We start from the raw sequence: 24755 nt of genomic DNA, 5'->3' as shown, positions 1-24755 counted from the left end.
TGTTTGGACCAATTTAATGGTGGAGGGGAGCCTCTAAACAGCCAAGTTTTGGGAAATTCATGGTGGAGGGAGCCCCTAAAACCCCAGTTTGGACCAATTCATGGTGGAGGAGCCTCTAAACAGCCCAGTTTTGACCAATTCATGGTGGAGGGAGCCTCTAACACAGCCCAGTTTTGGAACAAATTAATGGTGGAGGGAGCCTCTAAACAGCCAAGTTTGGACCAATTCATGGTGGAGGGAGCCTCTAAAAACCCAGTTTGGACCAATTCATGGTGGAGGGAGCCTCTAACCAGCCCATTTTGGGCAAATTCATGGTGGAGGGAGCCTCTAAACAGCCAAGTTTTGGGAAATTCATGGTGGAGGGAGCCTCTAACCAGCCCAGTTTGGACCAATTCATGGTGGAGGGAGCCTCTAACCAGCCCAGTTTGGCAAATTCATGGTGGAGGGAGCCTCTAAAAAACCCAGTTTGGACCAATTCATGGTGGAGGGGAGCCTCTAACCAGCCCAGTTTGGGCAAATTCATGGTGGAGGGAGCCTCTAAACAGCCCAGTTTGGGCAAATTCATGGTGGAGGGAGCCTCTAAACAGCCCAGTTTGGACCAATTCATGGTGGAGGGAGCCTCTAAACAGCCCAGTTTGGGCAAATTCATGGTGGAGGGAGCCTCTAACCAGCCCAGTTTGGACCAATTCATGGTGGAGGGAGCCTCTAAAAAACCCAGTTTGGACCAATTCATGGTGGAGGGAGCCTCTAAACAGCCCAGTTTGGACCAATTAATGGTGGAGGGAGCCTCTAAACAGCCAAGTTTTGGGAAATTCATGGTGGAGGGAGCCCCTAAAAACCCCAGTTTGGACCAATTCATGGTGGAGGGAGCCTCTAAACAGCCCAGTTTGGGCAAATTCATGGTGGAGGGAGCCTCTAAAAACCCCCAGTTTGGACCAATTCATGGTGGAGGGAGCCTCTAACCAGCCCAGTTTGGACCAATTAATGGTGGAGGGGAGCCTCTAAACAGCCAAGTTTTGGGAAATTCATGGTGGAGGGAGCCCCTAAAAACCCCAGTTTGGACCAATTCATGGTGGAGGGAGCCTCTAAACAGCCCAGTTTGGGCAAATTCATGGTGGAGGGAGCCTCTAAACAGCCAAGTTTTGGGAAATTCATGGTGGAGGGAGCCTCTAACCAGCCCAGTTTGGACCAATTCATGGTGGAGGGAGCCTCTAACCAGCCCAGTTTGGGCAAATTCATGGTGGAGGGAGCCTCTAAAAAACCCAGTTTGGACCAATTCATGGTGGAGGGAGCCTCTAACCAGCCCAGTTTGGGGCAAATTCATGGTGGAGGGAGCCTCTAAACAGCCCAGTTTGGGCAAATTCATGGTGGAGGGAGCCTCTAAACAGCCAGTTTGGACCAATTCATGGTGGAGGGAGCCTCTAAACAGCCCAGTTTGGACCAATTAATGGTGGAGGGAGCCTCTAAAAAACCCAGTTTGGACCAATTCATGGTGGAGGGAGCCTCTAACCAGCCCAGTTTGGGCAAATTCATGGTGGAGGGAGCCTCTAAACAGCCCAGTTTGGGCAAATTCATGGTGGAGGGAGCCTCTAAACAGCCCAGTTTGGACCAATTCATGGTGGAGGGAGCCTCTAAACAGCCAAGTTTTGGGAAATTCATGGTGGAGGGAGCCTCTAACCAGCCCAGTTTGGACCAATTCATGGTGGAGGGAGCCTCTAACCAGCCCAGTTTGGGCAAATTCATGGTGGAGGGAGCCTCTAAAAAACCCAGTTTGGGACCAATTCATGGTGGAGGGAGCCTCTAACCAGCCCAGTTTGGACCAATTCATGGTGGAGGGAGCCTCTAAACAGCCAAGTTTTGGGAAATTCATGGTGGAGGGAGCCTCTAACCAGCCCAGTTTGGGCAAATTCATGGTGGAGGGAGCCTCTAAACAGCCCAGTTTGGGCAAATTCATGGTGGAGGGGAGCCTCTAACCAGCCCAGTTTGGACCAATGTGGTGGAAGGGGTGAGGGAGCCTCTAAACAGCCAAGTTTGGGAAATTCATGGTGGAGGGAGCCTCTAACCTGCCCAGTTTGGACCAATTCATGGTGGAGGGAGCCTCTAACCAGCCCAGTTTGGGCAAATTCATGGTGGAGGGAGCCTCTAAAAATCCCAGTTTGGACCAATTCATGGTGGAGGGAGCCTCTAACCAGCCCAGTTTGGACCAATTCATGGTGGAGGTAGCCTCTAACCAGCCCAGTTTGGGCAAATTCATGGTGGAGGGAGCCTCTAAACAGCCCAGTTTGGGCAAATTCATGGTGGAGGGAGCCTCTAAACAGCCCCAGTTTGGCAAATTCATGGTGGAGGGAGCCTCTAACCAGCCCAGTTTGGACCAATTAATGGTGGAGGGAGCCTCTAAACAGCCAAGTTTTGGGAAATTCATGGTGGAGGGGAGCCCCTAAAAACCCCAGTTTGGACCAATTCATGGTGGAGGGAGCCTCTAAACAGCCCAGTTTGGCAAATTCATGGTGGAGGGAGCCTCTAACCAGCCCAGTTTGGACCAATTAATGGTGGAGGGAGCCTCTAAACAGCCAAGTTTTGGGAAATTCATGGTGGAGGGAGCCTCTAACCAGCCCAGTTTGGACCAATTCATGGTGGAGGGAGCCTCTAACCAGCCCAGTTTGGGCAAATTCATGGTGGAGGGAGCCTCTAAAAACCCCAGTTTGGACCAATTCATGGTGGAGGGAGCCTCTAACCAGCCCAGTTTGGACCAATTAATGGTGGAGGGAGCCTCTAAACAGCCAAGTTTGGACCAATTCATGGTGGAGGGAGCCTCTAAAAAACCCAGTTTGGACCAATTCATGGTGGAGGGAGCCTCTAACCAGCCCAGTTTGGGCAAATTCATGGTGGAAGGAGCCTCTAAACAGCCCAGTTTGGGCAAATTCATGGTGGAGGGAGCCTCTAACCAGCCCAGTTTGGACCAATTAATGGTGGAGGGAGCCTCTAAACAGCCAAGTTTTGGGAAATTCATGGTGGAGGGAGCCCCTAAAAACCCCAGTTTGGACCAATTCATGGTGGAGGGAGCCTCTAAACAGCCCAGTTTTGGCAAATTCATGGTGGAGGGAGCCTCTAACCAGCCCAGTTTGGACCAATTAATGGTGGAGGGAGCCTCTAAACAGCCAAGTTTTGGGAAATTCATGGTGGAGGGAGCCTCTAACCAGCCCAGTTTGGACCAATTCATGGTGGAGGGAGCCTCTAACCAGCCCAGTTTGGGCAAATTCATGGTGGAGGGAGCCTCTAAAAAACCCAGTTTTGACCAATTCATGGTGGAGGGAGCCTCTAACCAGCCCAGTTTGGACCAATTCATGGTGGAGGGAGCCTCTAAACAGCCAAGTTTGGACCAATTCATGGTGGAGGGAGCCTCTAAAAAACCCAGTTTGGACCAATTATGGTGGAGGGAGCCTCTAACCAGCCCAGTTTGGGCAAATTCATGGTGGAGGGAGCCTCTAAACAGCCCAGTTTGGGCAAATTCATGGTGGAGGGAGCCTCTAAAACAGCCAAGTTTTGGGAAATTCATGGTGGAGGGAGCCTCTAACCAGCCCAGTTTGGACCAATTCATGGTGGAGGGAGCCTCTAACCAGCCCAGTTTGGGCAAATTCATGGTGGAGGGAGCCTCTAAAAAACCCAGTTTGGACCAATTCATGGTGGAGGGAGCCTCTAAACAGCCCAGTTTGGGCAAATTCATGGTGGAGGGAGCCTCTAAACAGCCCAGTTTGGGCAAATTCATGGTGGAGGGAGCCTCTAAACAGCCCAGTTTGGACCAATTCATGGTGGAGGGAGCCTCTAAACAGCCAAGTTTTGGGAAATTCATGGTGGAGGGAGCCTCTAAACAGCCCAGTTTGGGCAAATTCATGGTGGAGGGAGCCTCTAACCAGCCCAGTTTGGACCAATTCATGGTGGAGGGAGCCTCTAAAAAACCCAGTTTGGACCAATTCATGGTGGAGGGAGCCTCTAAACAGCCCAGTTTGGACCAATTAATGGTGGAGGGAGCCTCTAAACAGCCAAGTTTTGGGGAAATTCATGGTGGAGGGAGCCCCTAAAAACCCCAGTTTGGACCAATTCATGGTGGAGGGAGCCTCTAAACAGCCCAGTTTGGGCAAATTCATGGTGGAGGGAGCCTCTAAAAACCCCCAGTTTGGACCAATTCATGGTGGAGGGAGCCTCTAACCAGCCCAGTTTTGGACCAATTAATGGTGGAGGGAGCCTCTAAACAGCCAAGTTTTGGGAAATTCATGGTGGAGGGAGCCCCTAAAAACCCCAGTTTGGACCAATTCATGGTGGAGGGAGCCTCTAAACAGCCCAGTTTGGGCAAATTCATGGTGGAGGGAGCCTCTAAAAAACCCAGTTTGGACCAATTCATGGTGGAGGGAGCCTCTAACCAGCCCAGTTTGGGCAAATTCATGGTGGAGGGAGCCTCTAAACAGCCCAGTTTGGACCAATTCATGGTGGAGGGAGCCTCTAAACAGCCCAGTTTGGACCAATTAATGGTGGAGGGAGCCTCTAAAAAACCCAGTTTTGGACCAATTCATGGTGGAGGGAGCCTCTAACCAGCCCAGTTTGGGCAAATTCATGGTGGAGGGAGCCTCTAAACAGCCCAGTTTGGACCAATTCATGGTGGAGGGAGCCTCTAAAAAACCCAGTTTGGACCAATTCATGGTGGAGGGAGCCTCTAAACAGCCCAGTTTGGGCAAATTCATGGTGGAGGGAGCCTCTAAACAGCCCAGTTTGGACCAATTCATGGTGGAGGGAGCCTCTAAACAGCCAAGTTTTGGGAAATTCATGGTGGAGGGAGCCTCTAAACAGCCCAGTTTGGGCAAATTCATGGTGGAGGGAGCCTCTAACCAGCCCAGTTTGGACCAATTCATGGTGGAGGGAGCCTCTAAAAAACCCAGTTTGGACCAATTCATGGTGGAGGGAGCCTCTAAACAGCCCAGTTTGGACCAATTAATGGTGGAGGGAGCCTCTAAACAGCCAAGTTTTGGGAAATTCATGGTGGAGGGAGCCCCTAAAAACCCCAGTTTGGACCAATTCATGGTGGAGGGAGCCTCTAAACAGCCCAGTTTGGGCAAATTCATGGTGGAGGGAGCCTCTAAAAACCCCCAGTTTGGACCAATTCATGGTGGAGGGAGCCTCTAACCAGCCCAGTTTGGACCAATTAATGGTGGAGGGAGCCTCTAAACAGCCAAGTTTTGGGAAATTCATGGTGGAGGGAGCCCCTAAAAACCCCAGTTTGGACCAATTCATGGTGGAGGGAGCCTCTAAACAGCCCAGTTTGGGCAAATTCATGGTGGAGGGAGCCTCTAAACAGCCAAGTTTTGGGAAATTCATGGTGGAGGGAGCCTCTAACCAGCCCAGTTTGGACCAATTCATGGTGGAGGGAGCCTCTAACCAGCCCAGTTTGGGCAAATTCATGGTGGAGGGAGCCTCTAAAAAACCCAGTTTGGACCAATTCATGGTGGAGGGAGCCTCTAACCAGCCCAGTTTGGGCAAATTCATGGTGGAGGGAGCCTCTAAACAGCCCAGTTTGGGCAAATTCATGGTGGAGGGAGCCTCTAAACAGCCCAGTTTGGACCAATTCATGGTGGAGGGAGCCTCTAAACAGCCCAGTTTGGACCAATTAATGGTGGAGGGAGCCTCTAAAAAACCCAGTTTGGACCAATTCATGGTGGAGGGAGCCTCTAACCAGCCCAGTTTGGGCAAATTCATGGTGGAGGGAGCCTCTAAACAGCCCAGTTTGGGCAAATTCATGGTGGAGGGAGCCTCTAAACAGCCCAGTTTGGACCAATTCATGGTGGAGGGAGCCTCTAAACAGCCAAGTTTTGGGAAATTCATGGTGGAGGGAGCCTCTAACCAGCCCAGTTTGGACCAATTCATGGTGGAGGGAGCCTCTAACCAGCCCAGTTTGGGCAAATTCATGGTGGAGGGAGCCTCTAAAAAACCCAGTTTGGACCAATTCATGGTGGAGGGAGCCTCTAACCAGCCCAGTTTGGACCAATTCATGGTGGAGGGAGCCTCTAAACAGCCAAGTTTTGGGAAATTCATGGTGGAGGGAGCCTCTAACCAGCCCAGTTTGGGCAAATTCATGGTGGAGGGAGCCTCTAAACAGCCCAGTTTGGGCAAATTCATGGTGGAGGGAGCCTCTAACCAGCCCAGTTTGGACCAATTAATGGTGGAGGGAGCCTCTAAACAGCCAAGTTTTGGGAAATTCATGGTGGAGGGAGCCTCTAACCTGCCCAGTTTGGACCAATTCATGGTGGAGGGAGCCTCTAACCAGCCCAGTTTGGGCAAATTCATGGTGGAGGGAGCCTCTAAAAATCCCAGTTTGGACCAATTCATGGTGGAGGGAGCCTCTAACCAGCCCAGTTTGGACCAATTCATGGTGGAGGGAGCCTCTAACCAGCCCAGTTTGGGCAAATTCATGGTGGAGGGAGCCTCTAAACAGCCCAGTTTGGGCAAATTCATGGTGGAGGGAGCCTCTAAACAGCCCAGTTTGGGCAAATTCATGGTGGAGGGAGCCTCTAACTAGCCCAGTTTGGACCAATTAATGGTGGAGGGAGCCTCTAAACAGCCAAGTTTTGGGAAATTCATGGTGGAGGGAGCCCCTAAAAACCCCAGTTTGGACCAATTCATGGTGGAGGGAGCCTCTAAACAGCCCAGTTTTGGCAAATTCATGGTGGAGGGAGCCTCTAACCAGCCCAGTTTGGACCAATTAATGGTGGAGGGAGCCTCTAAACAGCCAAGTTTTGGGAAATTCATGGTGGAGGGAGCCTCTAACCAGCCCAGTTTGGACCAATTCATGGTGGAGGGAGCCTCTAACCAGCCCAGTTTGGACCAATTCATGGTGGAGGGAGCCTCTAACCAGCCCAGTTTGGGCAAATTCATGGTGGAGGGAGCCTCTAAAAACCCAGTTTGGACCAATTCATGGTGGAGGGAGCCTCTAACCAGCCCAGTTTGGACCAATTAATGGTGGAGGGAGCCTCTAAACAGCCAAGTTTGGACCAATTCATGGTGGAGGGAGCCTCTAAAAAACCCAGTTTGGACCAATTCATGGTGGAGGGAGCCTCTAACCAGCCCAGTTTGGACCAATTAATGGTGGAGGGAGCCTCTAAACAGCCAAGTTTTGGGAAATTCATGGTGGAGGGAGCCTCTAAACAGCCCAGTTTGGGCAAATTCATGGTGGAGGGGAGCCTCTAAAAAACCCAGTTTGGACCAATTCATGGTGGAGGGAGCCTCTAACCAGCCCAATTTGGGCAAATTCATGGTGGAGGGAGCCTCTAAACAGCCCAGTTTGGGCAAATTCATGGTGGAGGGAGCCTCTAAACAGCCAAGTTTTGGGAAATTCATGGTGGAGGGAGCCTCTAACCAGCCCAGTTTGGACCAATTCATGGTGGAGGGAGCCTCTAACCAGCCCAGTTTGGGCAAATTCATGGTGGAGGGAGCCTCTAAAAAACCCAGTTTGGACCAATTCATGGTGGAGGGAGCCTCTAACCAGCCCAGTTTGGGCAAATTCATGGTGGAGGGAGCCTCTAAACAGCCCAGTTTGGGCAAATTCATGGTGGAGGGAGCCTCTAAACAGCCCAGTTTGGACCAATTCATGGTGGAGGGAGCCTCTAAACAGCCAAGTTTTGGGAAATTCATGGTGGAGGGAGCCTCTAAACAGCCCAGTTTGGGCAAATTCATGGTGGAGGGAGCCTCTAACCAGCCCAGTTTGGACCAATTCATGGTGGAGGGAGCCTCTAAAAAACCCAGTTTGGACCAATTCATGGTGGAGGGAGCCTCTAAACAGCCCAGTTTGGACCAATTAATGGTGGAGGGAGCCTCTAAACAGCCAAGTTTTGGGAAATTCATGGTGGAGGGAGCCCCCTAAAAACCCCAGTTTGGACCAATTCATGGTGGAGGGAGCCTCTAAACAGCCCAGTTTGGGCAAATTCATGGTGGAGGGAGCCTCTAAAAACCCCCAGTTTGGACCAATTCATGGTGGAGGGAGCCTCTAACCAGCCCAGTTTGGACCAATTAATGGTGGAGGGAGCCTCTAAACAGCCAAGTTTTGGGAAATTCATGGTGGAGGGAGCCCCTAAAAACCCCAGTTTGGACCAATTCATGGTGGAGGGAGCCTCTAAACAGCCCAGTTTGGGCAAATTCATGGTGGAGGGAGCCTCTAAACAGCCAAGTTTTGGGAAATTCATGGTGGAGGGAGCCTCTAACCAGCCCAGTTTGGACCAATTCATGGTGGAGGGAGCCTCTAACCAGCCCAGTTTGGGCAAATTCATGGTGGAGGGAGCCTCTAAAAAACCCAGTTTGGACCAATTCATGGTGGAGGGAGCCTCTAACCAGCCCAGTTTGGGCAAATTCATGGTGGAGGGAGCCTCTAAACAGCCCAGTTTGGACCAATTCATGGTGGAGGGAGCCTCTAAACAGCCCAGTTTGGACCAATTAATGGTGGAGGGAGCCTCTAAAAAACCCAGTTTGGACCAATTCATGGTGGAGGGAGCCTCTAACCAGCCCAGTTTGGGCAAATTCATGGTGGAGGGAGCCTCTAAACAGCCCAGTTTGGGCAAATTCATGGTGGAGGGAGCCTCTAAACAGCCCAGTTTGGACCAATTCATGGTGGAGGGAGCCTCTAAACAGCCAAGTTTTGGGAAATTCATGGTGGAGGGAGCCTCTAACCAGCCCAGTTTGGACCAATTCATGGTGGAGGGAGCCTCTAACCAGCCCAGTTTGGGCAAATTCATGGTGGAGGGAGCCTCTAAAAAACCCAGTTTGGACCAATTCATGGTGGAGGGAGCCTCTAACCAGCCCAGTTTGGACCAATTCATGGTGGAGGGAGCCTCTAAACAGCCAAGTTTTGGGAAATTCATGGTGGAGGGAGCCTCTAACCAGCCCAGTTTGGGCAAATTCATGGTGGAGGGAGCCTCTAAACAGCCCAGTTTGGGCAAATTCATGGTGGAGGGAGCCTCTAAACAGCCCAGTTTGGGCAAATTCATGGTGGAGGGAGCCTCTAAACAGCCCAGTTTGGGCAAATTCATGGTGGAGGGAGCCTCTAACCTGCCCAGTTTGGACCAATTCATGGTGGAGGGAGCCTCTAACCAGCCCAGTTTGGGCAAATTCATGGTGGAGGGAGCCTCTAAAAAACCCAGTTTGGACCAATTCATGGTGGAGGGAGCCTCTAACCAGCCCAGTTTGGACCAATTCATGGTGGAGGGAGCCTCTAACCAGCCCAGTTTGGGCAAATTCATGGTGGAGGGAGCCTCTAAACAGCCCAGTTTGGGCAAATTCATGGTGGAGGGAGCCTCTAAACAGCCCAGTTTGGGCAAATTCATGGTGGAGGGAGCCTCTAACCAGCCCAGTTTGGACCAATTAATGGTGGAGGGAGCCTCTAAACAGCCAAGTTTTGGGAAATTCATGGTGGAGGGAGCCCCTAAAAACCCCAGTTTGGACCAATTCATGGTGGAGGGAGCCTCTAAACAGCCCAGTTTTGGCAAATTCATGGTGGAGGGAGCCTCTAACCAGCCCAGTTTGGACCAATTAATGGTGGAGGGAGCCTCTAAACAGCCAAGTTTTGGGAAATTCATGGTGGAGGGAGCCTCTAACCAGCCCAGTTTGGACCAATTCATGGTGGAGGGAGCCTCTAACCAGCTCAGTTTGGGCAAATTCATGGTGGAGGGAGCCTCTAAAAACCCAGTTTGGACCAATTCATGGTGGAGGGAGCCTCTAACCAGCCCAGTTTGGACCAATTAATGGTGGAGGGAGCCTCTAAACAGCCAAGTTTGGACCAATTCATGGTGGAGGGAGCCTCTAAAAAACCCAGTTTGGACCAATTCATGGTGGAGGGAGCCTCTAACCAGCCCAGTTTGGGCAAATTCATGGTGGAAGGAGCCTCTAAACAGCCCAGTTTGGGCAAATTCATGGTGGAGGGAGCCTCTAACCAGCCCAGTTTGGACCAATTAATGGTGGAGGGAGCCTCTAAACAGCCAAGTTTTGGGAAATTCATGGTGGAGGGAGCCCCTAAAAACCCCAGTTTGGACCAATTCATGGTGGAGGGAGCCTCTAAACAGCCCAGTTTTGGCAAATTCATGGTGGAGGGAGCCTCTAACCAGCCCAGTTTGGACCAATTAATGGTGGAGGGAGCCTCTAAACAGCCAAGTTTTGGGAAATTCATGGTGGAGGGAGCCTCTAACCAGCCCAGTTTGGACCAATTCATGGTGGAGGGAGCCTCTAACCAGCCCAGTTTGGGCAAATTCATGGTGGAGGGAGCCTCTAAAAAACCCAGTTTTGACCAATTCATGGTGGAGGGAGCCTCTAACCAGCCCAGTTTGGACCAATTAATGGTGGAGGGAGCCTCTAAACAGCCAAGTTTGGACCAATTCATGGTGGAGGGAGCCTCTAAAAAACCCAGTTTGGACCAATTCATGGTGGAGGGAGCCTCTAACCAGCCCAGTTTGGGCAAATTCATGGTGGAGGGAGCCTCTAAACAGCCCAGTTTGGGCAAATTCATGGTGGAGGGAGCCTCTAAACAGCCAAGTTTTGGGAAATTCATGGTGGAGGGAGCCTCTAACCAGCCCAGTTTGGACCAATTCATGGTGGAGGGAGCCTCTAACCAGCCCAGTTTGGGCAAATTCATGGTGGAGGGAGCCTCTAAAAAACCCAGTTTGGACCAATTCATGGTGGAGGGAGCCTCTAACCAGCCCAGTTTGGGCAAATTCATGGTGGAGGGAGCCTCTAAACAGCCCAGTTTGGGCAAATTCATGGTGGAGGGAGCCTCTAAACAGCCCAGTTTGGACCAATTCATGGTGGAGGGAGCCTCTAAACAGCCAAGTTTTGGGAAATTCATGGTGGAGGGAGCCTCTAAACAGCCCAGTTTGGGCAAATTCATGGTGGAGGGAGCCTCTAACCAGCCCAGTTTGGACCAATTCATGGTGGAGGGAGCCTCTAAAAAACCCAGTTTGGACCAATTCATGGTGGAGGGAGCCTCTAAACAGCCCAGTTTGGACCAATTAATGGTGGAGGGAGCCTCTAAACAGCCAAGTTTTGGGAAATTCATGGTGGAGGGAGCCCCTAAAAACCCCAGTTTGGACCAATTCATGGTGGAGGGAGCCTCTAAACAGCCCAGTTTGGGCAAATTCATGGTGGAGGGAGCCTCTAAAAACCCCCCAGTTTGGACCAATTCATGGTGGAGGGAGCCTCTAACCAGCCCAGTTTGGACCAATTAATGGTGGAGGGAGCCTCTAAACAGCCAAGTTTTGGGAAATTCATGGTGGAGGGAGCCCCTAAAAACCCCAGTTTGGACCAATTCATGGTGGAGGGAGCCTCTAAACAGCCCAGTTTGGGCAAATTCATGGTGGAGGGAGCCTCTAAACAGCCAAGTTTTGGGAAATTCATGGTGGAGGGAGCCTCTAACCAGCCCAGTTTGGACCAATTCATGGTGGAGGGAGCCTCTAACCAGCCCAGTTTGGGCAAATTCATGGTGGAGGGAGCCTCTAAAAAACCCAGTTTGGACCAATTCATGGTGGAGGGAGCCTCTAACCAGCCCAGTTTGGGCAAATTCATGGTGGAGGGAGCCTCTAAACAGCCCAGTTTGGGCAAATTCATGGTGGAGGGAGCCTCTAAACAGCCCAGTTTGGACCAATTCATGGTGGAGGGAGCCTCTAAACAGCCCAGTTTGGACCAATTAATGGTGGAGGGAGCCTCTAAAAAACCCAGTTTGGACCAATTCATGGTGGAGGGAGCCTCTAACCAGCCCAGTTTGGGCAAATTCATGGTGGAGGGAGCCTCTAAACAGCCCAGTTTGGGCAAATTCATGGTGGAGGGAGCCTCTAAACAGCCCAGTTTGGACCAATTCATGGTGGAGGGAGCCTCTAAACAGCCAAGTTTTGGGAAATTCATGGTGGAGGGAGCCTCTAACCAGCCCAGTTTGGACCAATTCATGGTGGAGGGAGCCTCTAACCAGCCCAGTTTGGGCAAATTCATGGTGGAGGGAGCCTCTAAAAAACCCAGTTTGGACCAATTCATGGTGGAGGGAGCCTCTAACCAGCCCAGTTTGGACCAATTCATGGTGGAGGGAGCCTCTAAACAGCCAAGTTTTGGGAAATTCATGGTGGAGGGAGCCTCTAACCAGCCCAGTTTGGGCAAATTCATGGTGGAGGGAGCCTCTAAACAGCCCAGTTTGGGCAAATTCATGGTGGAGGGAGCCTCTAACCAGCCCAGTTTGGACCAATTAATGGTGGAGGGAGCCTCTAAACAGCCAAGTTTTGGGAAATTCATGGTGGAGGGAGCCTCTAACCTGCCCAGTTTGGACCAATTCATGGTGGAGGGAGCCTCTAACCAGCCCAGTTTGGGCAAATTCATGGTGGAGGGAGCCTCTAAAAAACCCAGTTTGGACCAATTCATGGTGGAGGGAGCCTCTAACCAGCCCAGTTTGGACCAATTAATGGTGGAGGGAGCCTCTAAAAAACCCAGTTTGGACCAATTCATGGTGGAGGGAGCCTCTAACCAGCCCAGTTTGGGCAAATTCATGGTGGAAGGAGCCTCTAAAACAGCCCAGTTTGGGCAAATTCATGGTGGAGGGAGCCTCTAACCAGCCCAGTTTGGACCAATTAATGGTGGAGGGAGCCTCTAAACAGCCAAGTTTTGGGAAATTCATGGTGGAGGGAGCCCCTAAAAACCCCAGTTTGGACCAATTCATGGTGGAGGGAGCCTCTAAACAGCCCAGTTTTGGCAAATTCATGGTGGAGGGAGCCTCTAACCAGCCCAGTTTGGACCAATTAATGGTGGAGGGAGCCTCTAAACAGCCAAGTTTTGGAAATTCATGGTGGAGGGAGCCTCTAACCAGCCCAGTTTGGACCAATTCATGGTGGAGGGAGCCTCTAACCAGCCCAGTTTGGGCAAATTCATGGTGGAGGGAGCCTCTAAAAAACCCAGTTTTGACCAATTCATGGTGGAGGGAGCCTCTAACCAGCCCAGTTTGGACCAATTAATGGTGGAGGGAGCCTCTAAACAGCCAAGTTTGGACCAATTCATGGTGGAGGGAGCCTCTAAAAAACCCAGTTTGGACCAATTAATGGTGGAGAGAGCCTCTAAACAGCCAAGTTTGGACCAATTCATGGTGGAGGGAGCCTCTAAAAAACCCAGTTTGGACCAATTCATGGTGGAGGGAGCCTCTAACCAGCCCAGTTTGGGCAAATTCATGGTGGAGGGAGCCTCTAAACAGCCCAGTTTGGGCAAATTCATGGTGGAGGGAGCCTCTAACCAGCCCAGTTTGGACCAATTAATGGTGGAGGGAGCCTCTAAACAGCCAAGTTTTGGGAAATTCATGGTGGAGGGAGCCCCTAAAAACCCCAGTTTGGACCAATTCATGGTGGAGGGAGCCTCTAAACAGCCCAGTTTGGGCAAATTCATGGTGGAGGGAGCCTCTAAACAGCCAAGTTTTGGGAAATTCATGGTGGAGGGAGCCTCTAACCAGCCCAGTTTGGACCAATTCATGGTGGAGGGAGCCTCTAACCAGCCCAGTTTGGGCAAATTCATGGTGGAGGGAGCCTCTAAAAAACCCAGTTTGGACCAATTCATGGTGGAGGGAGCCTCTAACCAGCCCAGTTTCCCCGCTCCACAGTACAGCGCGATTGGCGCCGCGAGGCAGAAGGACGTCTCTGGCTAATGGTCAGAAACGCCCTTCTGACCATAGAACACTACGGTACCGGCACCGTAAGCTCTTTACACCGGGCACAGATCGGGAAAGCCGACAGTGCGCTGAAATCAGCGCACTGTCGGCTTTCTGGCAGTATATAACACTGCATGTGCCCAAAAGTGGTGAAAGGTCCTCTTTAAAGAAGGAAAACCCCAATGGTCACAGAATTAACTTGAATCTGACAAAAGTAATAATAAATAAACATTCTTTGAAAATAAACAAATGAAAGTCAGCCATTGCTTTTCAACCTTGCTTCAACAGAATTTAAAAAAAATAATAAAACTCATGAAACAGGCCTAGATAGAAATGATGATTCCCTTAACTTAATATTTTGTTGCAATCACTGCAATCATACAATTCCTGTAACTGTCAATGAGACTTCTGCACCTCTCAACAGGTATTTTGGCCCACTCCTCATGAGCAAACTGTTCCAGTTGTCTCGGTTTGAAGGGTGCTTTTTCCAGACGCCATGTTTCAGCTGCTTCCAAAGATGCTCCATAGGATTTAGGTCAGGACTAGAGATGAGCGAACACTAAAACGTTCGAGGTTCGAAATTCGATTCGAACAGCCGCTCAATGTTCGTGTGTTCGAACGGGTTTCGAACCCCATTATAGTCTATGGGGAACAGATACTCGTTAAGGGGGAAACCCAAATCCGTGTCTGGAGGGTCACCAAGTCCACTATGACACCCCAGGAAATGATGCCAACACCTCTGGAATGACACTGGGACAGCAGGGGAAGCATGTCTGGGGGCATCTAACACACCAAAGACCCTCTATTACCCCAACATCACAGCCTAACAACTACACACTTTACACACTCAATACCACCTCTCTGACAGTAGGAAAACACCTTGAAACATGTGTATTTGGCACTTGCAGTGAGGAGAGCTTGTCACCAGCAGTGAATTTGGCCCTTGTAGTAAGTTGAGGTTGGCACCAACATTTGTTTTGAAAATCAGGGTGGATTGAGCCTCTAACCAGCAGAGTTTGGGCAAATTCATGGTGGAGGGAGCCTCTAAACACCCCAGTTTGGGCAAATTCATGGTGGAGGGAGCCTCTAAAAACCCCAGTTTGGACCAATTCATGGTGGAGGGAGCCTCTAACCAGCCCAGTTTGGGCAAATTCATGGTGGAGGGAGCCTCTAAAAAACCCAGTTTGGACCAATTCATGGTGGAGGGAGCCTCTAACCAGCCCAGTTTGGGCAAATTCATGGTGGAGGGAGCCTCTAAACAGCCCAGTTTGGGCAAATTCATGGTGGAGGGAGCCTCTAAACAGCCCAGTTTGGACCAATTCATGGTGGAGGGAGCCTCTAAACAGCCCAGTTTGGACCAATTAATGGTGGAGGGAGCCTCTAAAAAACCCAGTTTGGACCAATTCATGGTGGAGGGAGCCTCTAACCAGCCCAGTTTGGGCAAATTCATGGTGGAGGGAGCCTCTAAACAGCCCAGTTTGGGCAAATTCATGGTGGAGGGAGCCTCTAAACAGCCCAGTTTGGACCAATTCATGGTGGAGGGAGCCTCTAAACAGCCAAGTTTTGGGAAATTTATGGTGGAGGGAGCCTCTAACCAGCCCAGTTTGGACCAATTCATGGTGGAGGGAGCCTCTAAACAGCCAAGCTTTGGGAAATTCATGGTGGAGGGAGCCTCTAACCAGCCCAGTTTGGACCAATTCATGGTGGAGGGAGCCTCTAAAAAACCCAGTTTGGACCAATTCATGGTGGAGGGAGCCTCTAAACAGCCCAGTTTGGGCAAATTCATGGTGGAGGGAGCCTCTAACCAGCCCAGTTTGGACCAATTAATGGTGGAGGGAGCCTCTAAACAGCCCAGTTTGGGCAAATTCATGGTGGAGGGAGCCTCTAACCAGCCCAGTTTGGACCAATTCATGGTGGAGGGAGCCTCTAACCAGCCCAGTTTGGACCAATTAATGGTGGAGGGAGCCTCTAAAAAACCCAGTTTGGACCAATTCATGGTGGAGGGAGCCTCTAAACAGCCCAGTTTGGGCAAATTCATGGTGGAGGGAGCCTCTAACCAGCCCAGTTTGGACCAATTAATGGTGGAGGGAGCCTCTAAACAGCCCAGTTTGGGCAAATTCATGGTGGAGGGAGCCTCTAACCAGCCCAGTTTGGACCAATTCATGGTGGAGGGAGCCTCTAACCAGCCCAGTTTGGACCAATTAATGGTGGAGGGAGCCTCTAACCAGCCCAGTTTGGACCAATTCATGGTGGAGGGAGCCTCTAAACAGCCCAGTTTGGACCAATTCATGGTGGAGGGAGCCTCTAACCAGCCCAGTTTGGACCAATTAATGGTGGAGGGAGCCTCTAACCAGCCCAGTTTGGACCAATTCATGGTGGAGGGAGCCTCTAACCAGCCCAGTTTGGACCAATTCATGGTGGAGGGAGCCTCTAAACAGCCCAGTTTGGGCAAATTCATGGTGGAGGGAGCCTCTACAAAACCCAGTTTGGACCAATTCATGGTGGAGGGAGCCTCTAAACAGCCCAGTTTGGGCAAATTCATGGTGGAGGGAGCCTCTAACCAGCCCAGTTTGGACCAATTAATGGTGGAGGGAGCCTCTAAACAGCCCAGTTTGGACCAATTAATGGTGGAGGGAGCCTCTAACCAGCCCAGTTTGGACCAATTAATGGTGGAGGGAGCCTCTAACCAGCCCAGTTTGGACCAATTAATGGTGGAGGGAGCCTCTAACCACCCCAGTTTGGACCAATTAATGGTGGAGGGAGCCTCTAACCAGCCCAGTTTGGACCAATTCATGGTGGAGGGAGCCTCTAAAAAACCCAGTTTGGACCAATTCATGGTGGAGGGAGCCTCTAAACAGCCCAGTTTGGGCAAATTCATGGTGGAGGGAGCCTCTAAACAGCCCAGTTTGGGCAAATTCATGGTGGAGGGAGCCTCTAACCAGCCCAGTTTGGACCAATTAATGGTGGAGGGAGCCTCTAACCAGCCCAGTTTGGACCAATTCATGGTGGAGGGAGCCTCTAAACAGCCAAGTTTGGACCAATTCATGGTGGAGGGAGCCTCTAAAAAACCCAGTTTGGACCAATTCATGGTGGAGGGAGCCTCTAACCAGCCCAGTTTGGACCAATTAATGGTGGAGGGAGCCTCTAACCAGCCCAGTTTGGACCAATTAATGGTGGAGGGAGCCTCTAACCAGCCCAGTTTGGACCAATTCATGGTGGAGGGAGCCTCTAAACAGCCCAGTTTGGGCAAATTCATGGTGGAGGGAGCCTCTAACCAGCCCAGTTTGGACCAATTCATGGTGGAGGGAGCCTCTAAAAAACCCAGTTTGGACCAATTCATGGTGGAGGGAGCCTCTAAACAGCCCAGTTTGGGCAAATTCATGGTGGAGGGAGCCTCTAAACAGCCCAGTTTGGGCAAATTCATGGTGGAGGGAGCCTCTAACCAGCAGAGTTGGTGGAAATCAGGGTGGAGGGAGCCTCTAACCAGCAGAGTTGGGGGAAATCAGGGTGGAGGGAGCCTAGTATTAGCAGAATTGTGCAACGCTTATGGTGGATGAGTATGAGGATGCGGAGGAATTGGAGAGGTTGAGTACAGACATGGAGTTTCATGTTGGGGTGCTTTACACAGGTGGGCACAAAAATGACGGCTCTACCCAGTGGTGGTTCATTTTTATCAAAGTGAGCCGGTCGGCACTCTCAGCTGACAGACGGGTGCGCTTGTCAGTGATGATGCCACCGGCTGCACTGAACACCCTCTCAGATAGGACGCTGGCGGCAGGACAGGACAGCACCTCCAAGGCATATAGGGCAAGTTCAAGCCACAGGTCCAACTTCGACACCCAATACGTGTAGGGCGCAGAGGGGTCGGAGAGGACAGGGCTGTGGTCGGAAAGGTATTCCCGCAACATGCGCCTATACTTCTCACGCCTGGTGACACTAGGACCCTCCGTGGCGGCACTTTGGCGAGGGGGTGCCATCAAGGTGTCCCAGACCTTAGACAGTGTGCCCCTCGTTTGTGTGGACCGGTGAGAACTTGGTTGCCTACTGGAGGAACTGCCCTCCCTGCCGCCAACGTCACATGCTGGAAACATCTCCATCATATTCTGCACCAATTGCCTGTGGCAAGCATTGATGCGATTGGCCCTCCCCTCTACCGGAATAAAAGACGAGATGTTGTTTTTATACCGGGGGTCAAGGATAGCAAAGATCCAGTACTGGTTGTCCTCCATGATTTTGACAATACGCTTGTCGGTTGTAAAGCACCCCAACATGAACTCAGCCATGTCTGCCACAGTGTTAGTTGGCATGACTCCTCTGGCCCCACCGGAAAGTTCAATCTCCATTTCCTCCTCATCCTCCATGTCTACCCATCCGCTTCAACAATGGGACGATTCGAAGTTGCCCGGAAGCCTCCTGTATCACCATCACATCATCGGACAACTCTTCTTCCTCCTCCTCCTCCATTAAACGCAGTGAAGCGGACAGATGTGTGGACCTACTCTCCAGCTGTGACGGATCGGATGCTATCCCTAACTCCTCTGTGTGATCTGAGTTATCCCTGATGTCAATCAGGGATTCTCTCAGAACACACAAGAGCGGGATTGTAAGGCTCACCATCGCATCCTCAGAGCTCACCCTCCTTGTGGACTCCTCAAAGACCCGTAGGATGTCACAAAGGTCTCTCATCCATGGCCACTCATGGATGTGAAACTGAGGCAGCTGACTTTGTGGCACCCTAGGGTTTTGTAGCTGGTATTCCATCAAAGGTCTCTGCTGCTCAACCACTCTATTCAACATCTGAAACGTTGAGTTCCAGCGTGTGGGGACGTCGCACAAAAGCCGGTGTTGTGGCACATGCAGGCGTTGCTGGAGAGATTTTAAGCTAGCAGCGGCTACTGTCGACTTGCGAAAGTGGGCGCACATGCGCCGCACTTTCACCAGTAGCTCTGGAACATTGGGGTAGCTCTTTAGGAAACGTTGCACCACTAGGTTGAAGACGTGGGCCAGGCATGGAACATGTTGGAGTCCGGCAAGCTCCAGAGCTGCTACCAGGTTCCGGCCGTTATCACAAACGACCATGCCTGGGCCCAGGTGCAGCGGCTCAAACCATATTGCCGTCTCATCGAGGAGGGCATCCCTCACCTCGGAGGCAGTGTGCTGTCTGTCCCCCAAGCTGATCAGCTTCAGCACAGCCTGCTGACGTCTACCAACGCCAGTGCTGCAACGTTTCCAACTCGTAGCTGGGGTCAATCTAACAGCGGAGGAGGAGGCGGTGGCGGAGGAGGAGGCGGTGGCGGAGGAGGAGGCGGTAGAGGAGGAGGAGGAGGGGGGTGTTCTTCTCGTGTCCCTGCCAGGAATGTTAGGCGGGGAGACGAGGTACACCGGGCCAGTTTGGGAAGCAGTCCCAGCCTCAACTACATTCACCCAGTGTGCCGTCAGTGAAATGTAGCGTCCCTGTCCGCATGCACTTGTCCACGCGTCGGTGGTCAAGTGGACCTTTGTGCAAAGCGCGGAACTAAGGGCCCGCCTGATGTTGAGTGACACGTGCTGGTGCAAGGCGGGGACGGCACACCGGGAGAAGTAGTGACGGCTAGGGACGGCATAGCGAGGTGCCGCAGTTGCCATCAGGTCCAGGAAGGCGGGAGTTTCAACAAGCCGGAACGCCAACATCTCCTGGGCCAGCAGTTTAGCGATGTTGGCGTTCAAGGCTTGCGCGTGTGGGTGGTTAGCAGTGTATTTCTGCCGCCGCTCCAATGTCTGAGAGATGGTGGGTTGTTGTAAAGAAACGCCTGATGGTGCCTTTGATGGTGCAGGAGAAGGAGATAAGACAGGACCAGGGGAGGATGAGGTAGAAGTCAACAAAGTGGCGGAGGCAGATGAAGTGGTGTCCTGGCTCGTCCTCTGGAGTGCATCGCCAGCACAGTCAGCAGTGGCAGTGGCAGAGGCAGTGGCAGAGGCAGTGGCAGTGGCGTGAACGGCAGGCGGCCTTTGTCCTGCCGTTGCTGCCTGCCACTGATTCCAGTGCTTGGATTCCAAATGACGGCGCATTGAAGTGGTGGACAGGTTGCTCTTCTCAGAGCCCCTAATCAATTTCGAGAGGCAAATTGTGCAGACAACACTATATCTGTCCTCGGCGCATTCCTTGAAAAAACTCCACACCTTCGAGAAACGTGCCCTCGAGGTGGGAGTTTTTCGGGGCTGGGTACGAACTGGAACATCTTGGGAGATTCCGGGTGTGGCCTGGCTTCGCCTAAGCTGCTGACCTCTGCCTCTGCCTCTAGCTACCCTTTTTGGTGCTGCACCTGCCTCAACATCCACACTACTTTCCCCGCTTGACATCCCCCCTGTCCAGGTCGGGTCAGTGTCCTCATCATCCACCACTTCCTCTTCCAACTCCTGTCTCATCTCCTCCTCCCGCACAATGCGCCGGTCAACTGGATGCCCTGACGGCAACTGCGTCACATCATCGTCGATGAGGGTGGGTTGCTGGTCATCCACCACCAAATCGAACGGAGATGGAGGAGACTCTAGTGTTTGAGCATCTGGACACAGATGCTCCTCTGTTAGGTTCGTGGAATCGTGACGTGGAGAGGCAGGTTGAGGGACAATGAAAGGAGCGGAGAACAGCTCTGGGGAGCAGGGACAGTTTGGGTTATTGTTCTGTAAAGCTTCGGAATTTTGGGAGGAAGGAAGACAAGACTGTTGGGTAATAGCAGGAGAGGAGGCAGAGTCTGACTGGCTGCTGGACAATGTGCTGTAAGCGTTCTCTGACAGCCATTGCAAGACCTGTTCCTGGTTCTCGGGCCTACTAAGGTTTGTACCCTGCAGTTTAGTTAATGTGGCAAGCAACCCTGGCACTGTGGAGTGGCGCAATGCTTGCTGCCCCACAGGAGTAGGCACGGGACGCCCTGTGGCTTCACTGCTACCTTGCTCCCCAGAACCATTCCCCCGACCTCGCCCACGGCCTCGTCCACGTCCCTTTCCGGGAGCCTTGCGCATTTTGAATTCCTAGTTAGAAATTGGCACTGTATACCAGTAGTAAAAATTGTGGGTGCACGTAACCCCAATATATTCTTTGAATTCCCAGTCAGACACTGGCACTATATGGCAGTAGCAAGAAATGAGGGTATTTGTATTCCCAATATACTCTTTGAATTCCCAGTCAGACAATGGCACTGTATACCAGTAGTAAAAATTGTGGGTGCACGTAACCCCAATATATTCTTTGAATTCCCAGTCAGAAACTGGCACTATATGGCAGTAGCAAGAAATGAGGGTATTTGTATTCCCAATATACTCTTTGAATTCCCAGTCAGACAATGGCACTGTATACCAGTAGTAAAAATTGTGGGTGCACGTAACCCCAATATATTCTTTGAATTCCCAGTCAGAAACTGGCACTATATGGCAGTAGCAAGAAATGAGGGTATTTGTATTCCCAATATACTCTTTGAATTCCCAGTCAGACAATGGCACTGTATACCAGTAGTAAAAATTGTGGGTGCACGTAACCCCAATATATTCTTTGAATTCCCAGTCAGACAATGGCACTGTATACCAGTAGTAAAAATTGTGGGTGCACGTAACCCCAATATATTCTTTGAATTCCCAGTCAGAAACTGGCACTATATGGCAGTAGCAAGAAATGAGGGTATTTGTATTCCCAATATACTCTTTGAATTCCCAGTCAGACAATGGCACTGTATACCAGTAGTAAAAATTGTGGGTGCACGTAACCCCAATATATTCTTTGAATTCCCAGTCAGAAACTGGCACTATATGGCAGTAGCAAGAAATGAGGGTATTTGTATTCCCAATATACTCTTTGAATTCCCAGTCAGACAATGGCACTGTATACCAGTAGTAAAAATTGTGGGTGCACGTAACCCCAATATATTCTTTGAATTACCAGTCAGAAACTGGCACTATATGGCAGTAGCAAGAAATGAGGGTATTTATAACCCCAATATATTCTTTGAATTCCCAGTCAGACAATGGCACTGTATACCAGTAGTAAAAATTGTGGGTGCACGTAACCCCAATATATTCTTTGAATTACCAGTCAGAAACTGGCACTATATGGCAGTAGCAAGAAATGAGGGTATTTGTATTCCCAATATACTCTTTGAATTCCCAGTCAGACAATGGCACTGTATACCAGTAGTAAAAATTGTGGGTGCACGTAACCCCAATATATTCTTTGAATTACCAGTCAGACACTGGCACTATATGGCAGTAGCAAGAAATGAGGGTATTTGTATTCCCAATATACTCTTTGAATTCCCAGTCAGACAATGGCACTGTATACCAGTAGTAAAAATTGTGGGTGCACGTAACCCCAATATATTCTTTGAATTACCAGTCAGAAACTGGCACTATATGGCAGTAGCAAGAAATGAGGGTATTTATAACCCCAATATATTCTTTGAATTCCCAGTCAGACAATGGCACTGTATACCAGTAGTAAAAATTGTGGGTGCACGTAACCCCAATATATTCTTTGAATTACCAGTCAGAAACTGGCACTATATGGCAGTAGCAAGAAATGAGGGTATTTATAACCCCAATATATTCTTTGAATTCCCAGTCAGACAATGGCACTGTATACCAGTAGTAAAAATTGTGGGTGCACGTAACCCCAATATATTCTTTGAATTACCAGTCAGACACTGGCACTATATGGCAGTAGCAAGAAATGAGGGTATTTGTATTCCCAATATACTCTTTGAATTCCCAGTCAGACAATGGCACTGTATACCAGTAGTAAAAATTGTGGGTGCACGTAACCCCAACATATTCTTTGAATTCCCAGTCAGACAATGGCACTGTATACCAGTAGTAAAAATTGTGGGTGCACGTAACCCCAATATATTCTTTGAATTCCCAGTCAGAAACTGGCACTATATGGCAGTAGCAAGAAATGAGGGTATTTGTATTCCCAATATACTCTTTGAATTCCCAGTCAGACAATGGCACTGTATACCAGTAGTAAAAATTGTGGGTGCACGTAACCCCAATATATTCTTTGAATTCCCAGTCAGAAACTGGCACTATATGGCAGTAGCAAGAAATGAGGGTATTTGTATTCCCAATATACTCTTTGAATTCCCAGTCAGACAATGGCACTGTATACCAGTAGTAAAAATTGTGGGTGCACGTAACCCCAATATATTCTTTGAATTACCAGTCAGAAACTGGCACTATATGGCAGTAGCAAGAAATGAGGGTATTTATAACCCCAATATATTCTTTGAATTCCCAGTCAGACAATGGCACTGTATACCAGTAGTAAAAATTGTGGGTGCACGTAACCCCAATATATTCTTTGAATTCCCAGTCAGAAACTGGCACTATATGGCAGTAGCAAGAAATGAGGGTATTTGTATTCCCAATATACTCTTTGAATTCCCAGTCAGACAATGGCACTGTATACCAGTAGTAAAAATTGTGGGTGCACGTAACCCCAATATATTCTTTGAATTCCTAGTCAGAAACTGGCACTATATGGCAGTAGCAAGAAATGAGGGTATTTATAACCCCAATATATTCTTTGAATTCCCAGTCAGACAATGGCACTGTATACCAGTAGTAAAAATTGTGGGTGCACGTAACCCCAATATATTCTTTGAATTACCAGTCAGAAACTGGCACTATATGGCAGTAGCAAGAAATGAGGGTATTTGTATTCCCAATATACTCTTTGAATTCCCAGTCAGACAATGGCACTGTATACCAGTAGTAAAAATTGTGGGTGCACGTAACCCCAATATATTCTTTGAATTACCAGTCAGACACTGGCACTATATGGCAGTAGCAAGAAATGAGGGTATTTGTATTCCCAATATACTCTTTGAATTCCCAGTCAGACAATGGCACTGTATACCAGTAGTAAAAATTGTGGGTGCACGTAACCCCAATATATTCTTTGAATTCCCAGTCAGACAATGGCACTATATGGCAGTAGCAAGAAATGAGGGTATTTATAACCCCAATATATTCTTTGAATTCCCAGTCAGACAATGGCACTGTATACCAGTAGTAAAAATTGTGGGTGCACGTAACCCCAATATATTCTTTGAATTACCAGTCAGAAACTGGCACTATATGGCAGTAGCAAGAAATGAGGGTATTTATAACCCCAATATATTCTTTGAATTCCCAGTCAGACAATGACACTGTATACCAGTAGTAAAAATTGTGGGTGCACGTAACCCCAATATATTCTTTGAATTACCAGTCAGAAACTGGCACTATATGGCAGTAGCAAGAAATGAGGGTATTTGTATTCCCAATATATTCTTTGAATTCCCAGTCAGACAATGGCACTGTATACCAGTAGTAAAAATTGTGGGTGCACGTAACCCCAATATATTCTTTGAATTCCCAGTCAGACACTGGCACTATATGGCAGTAGCAAGAAATGAGGGTATTTGTATTCCCAATATATTCTTTGAATTCCCAGTCAGACAATGGCACTGTATACCAGTACTAAAAATTGTGGGTGCACGTAACCCCAATATATTCTTTGAATTCCCAGTCAGACACTGGCACTATATGGCAGTAGCAAGAAATGAGGGTATTTGTATTCCCAATATATCCCAGTCAGACAATGGCACTGTATACCAGTAGTAAAAATTGTGGGTGTATATAGCCCCAATTCTATTGCTAGGGGACTTGCAGGGTATTTCTGGGGTGAAGGTGGGGGGGCACACCGTTGGAACGGGTATCGGGGTATATATCGGGTATACGGGAATACACTGACAGTGTATTCCATTCAGGATCCTGGGAAAGCTGGGTTGCGGCGATTGAGCCCGTCAGTGCCACGTTACACTGACAAGCTTCTCCCTGGAATTTAGCTCTTATAAGAGCTGTTGGTTGTCTTCTCCTTCCTATCCTAGCCTGTCCCTGCCTACCCAGAATCTAAGCCCTAGCTAGCTGGACGGAAACCTCCGTCCTCGGTGAATTGCAAGCTCAGAATGACGCGAAGCTGGGCGTCGCTGTTCTTTTAAATTAGAGGTCACATGTTTTCGGCAGCCAATGGGTTTTGCCTACTTTTTTCAAC

General features: G+C 49.9%; 1 protein-coding gene across 1 annotated transcript in view; it reads left to right on the top strand.

Annotated features, from left to right (window-relative positions):
• PREX1 (phosphatidylinositol-3,4,5-trisphosphate dependent Rac exchange factor 1) overlaps positions 1–24755 on the top strand; it is a 314753-nt gene that overhangs the window by 232339 nt on the left and 57659 nt on the right. The window lies entirely within an intron of this gene.

This window comes from Leptodactylus fuscus, chromosome 6 (genome assembly GCF_031893055.1).
Source record: "Leptodactylus fuscus isolate aLepFus1 chromosome 6, aLepFus1.hap2, whole genome shotgun sequence".
Classification (NCBI taxonomy): domain Eukaryota; kingdom Metazoa; phylum Chordata; class Amphibia; order Anura; family Leptodactylidae; genus Leptodactylus; species Leptodactylus fuscus.
Note: the sequence above shows the minus strand (reverse complement) of the source record. Positions and strands in the feature narration are given on the sequence as shown.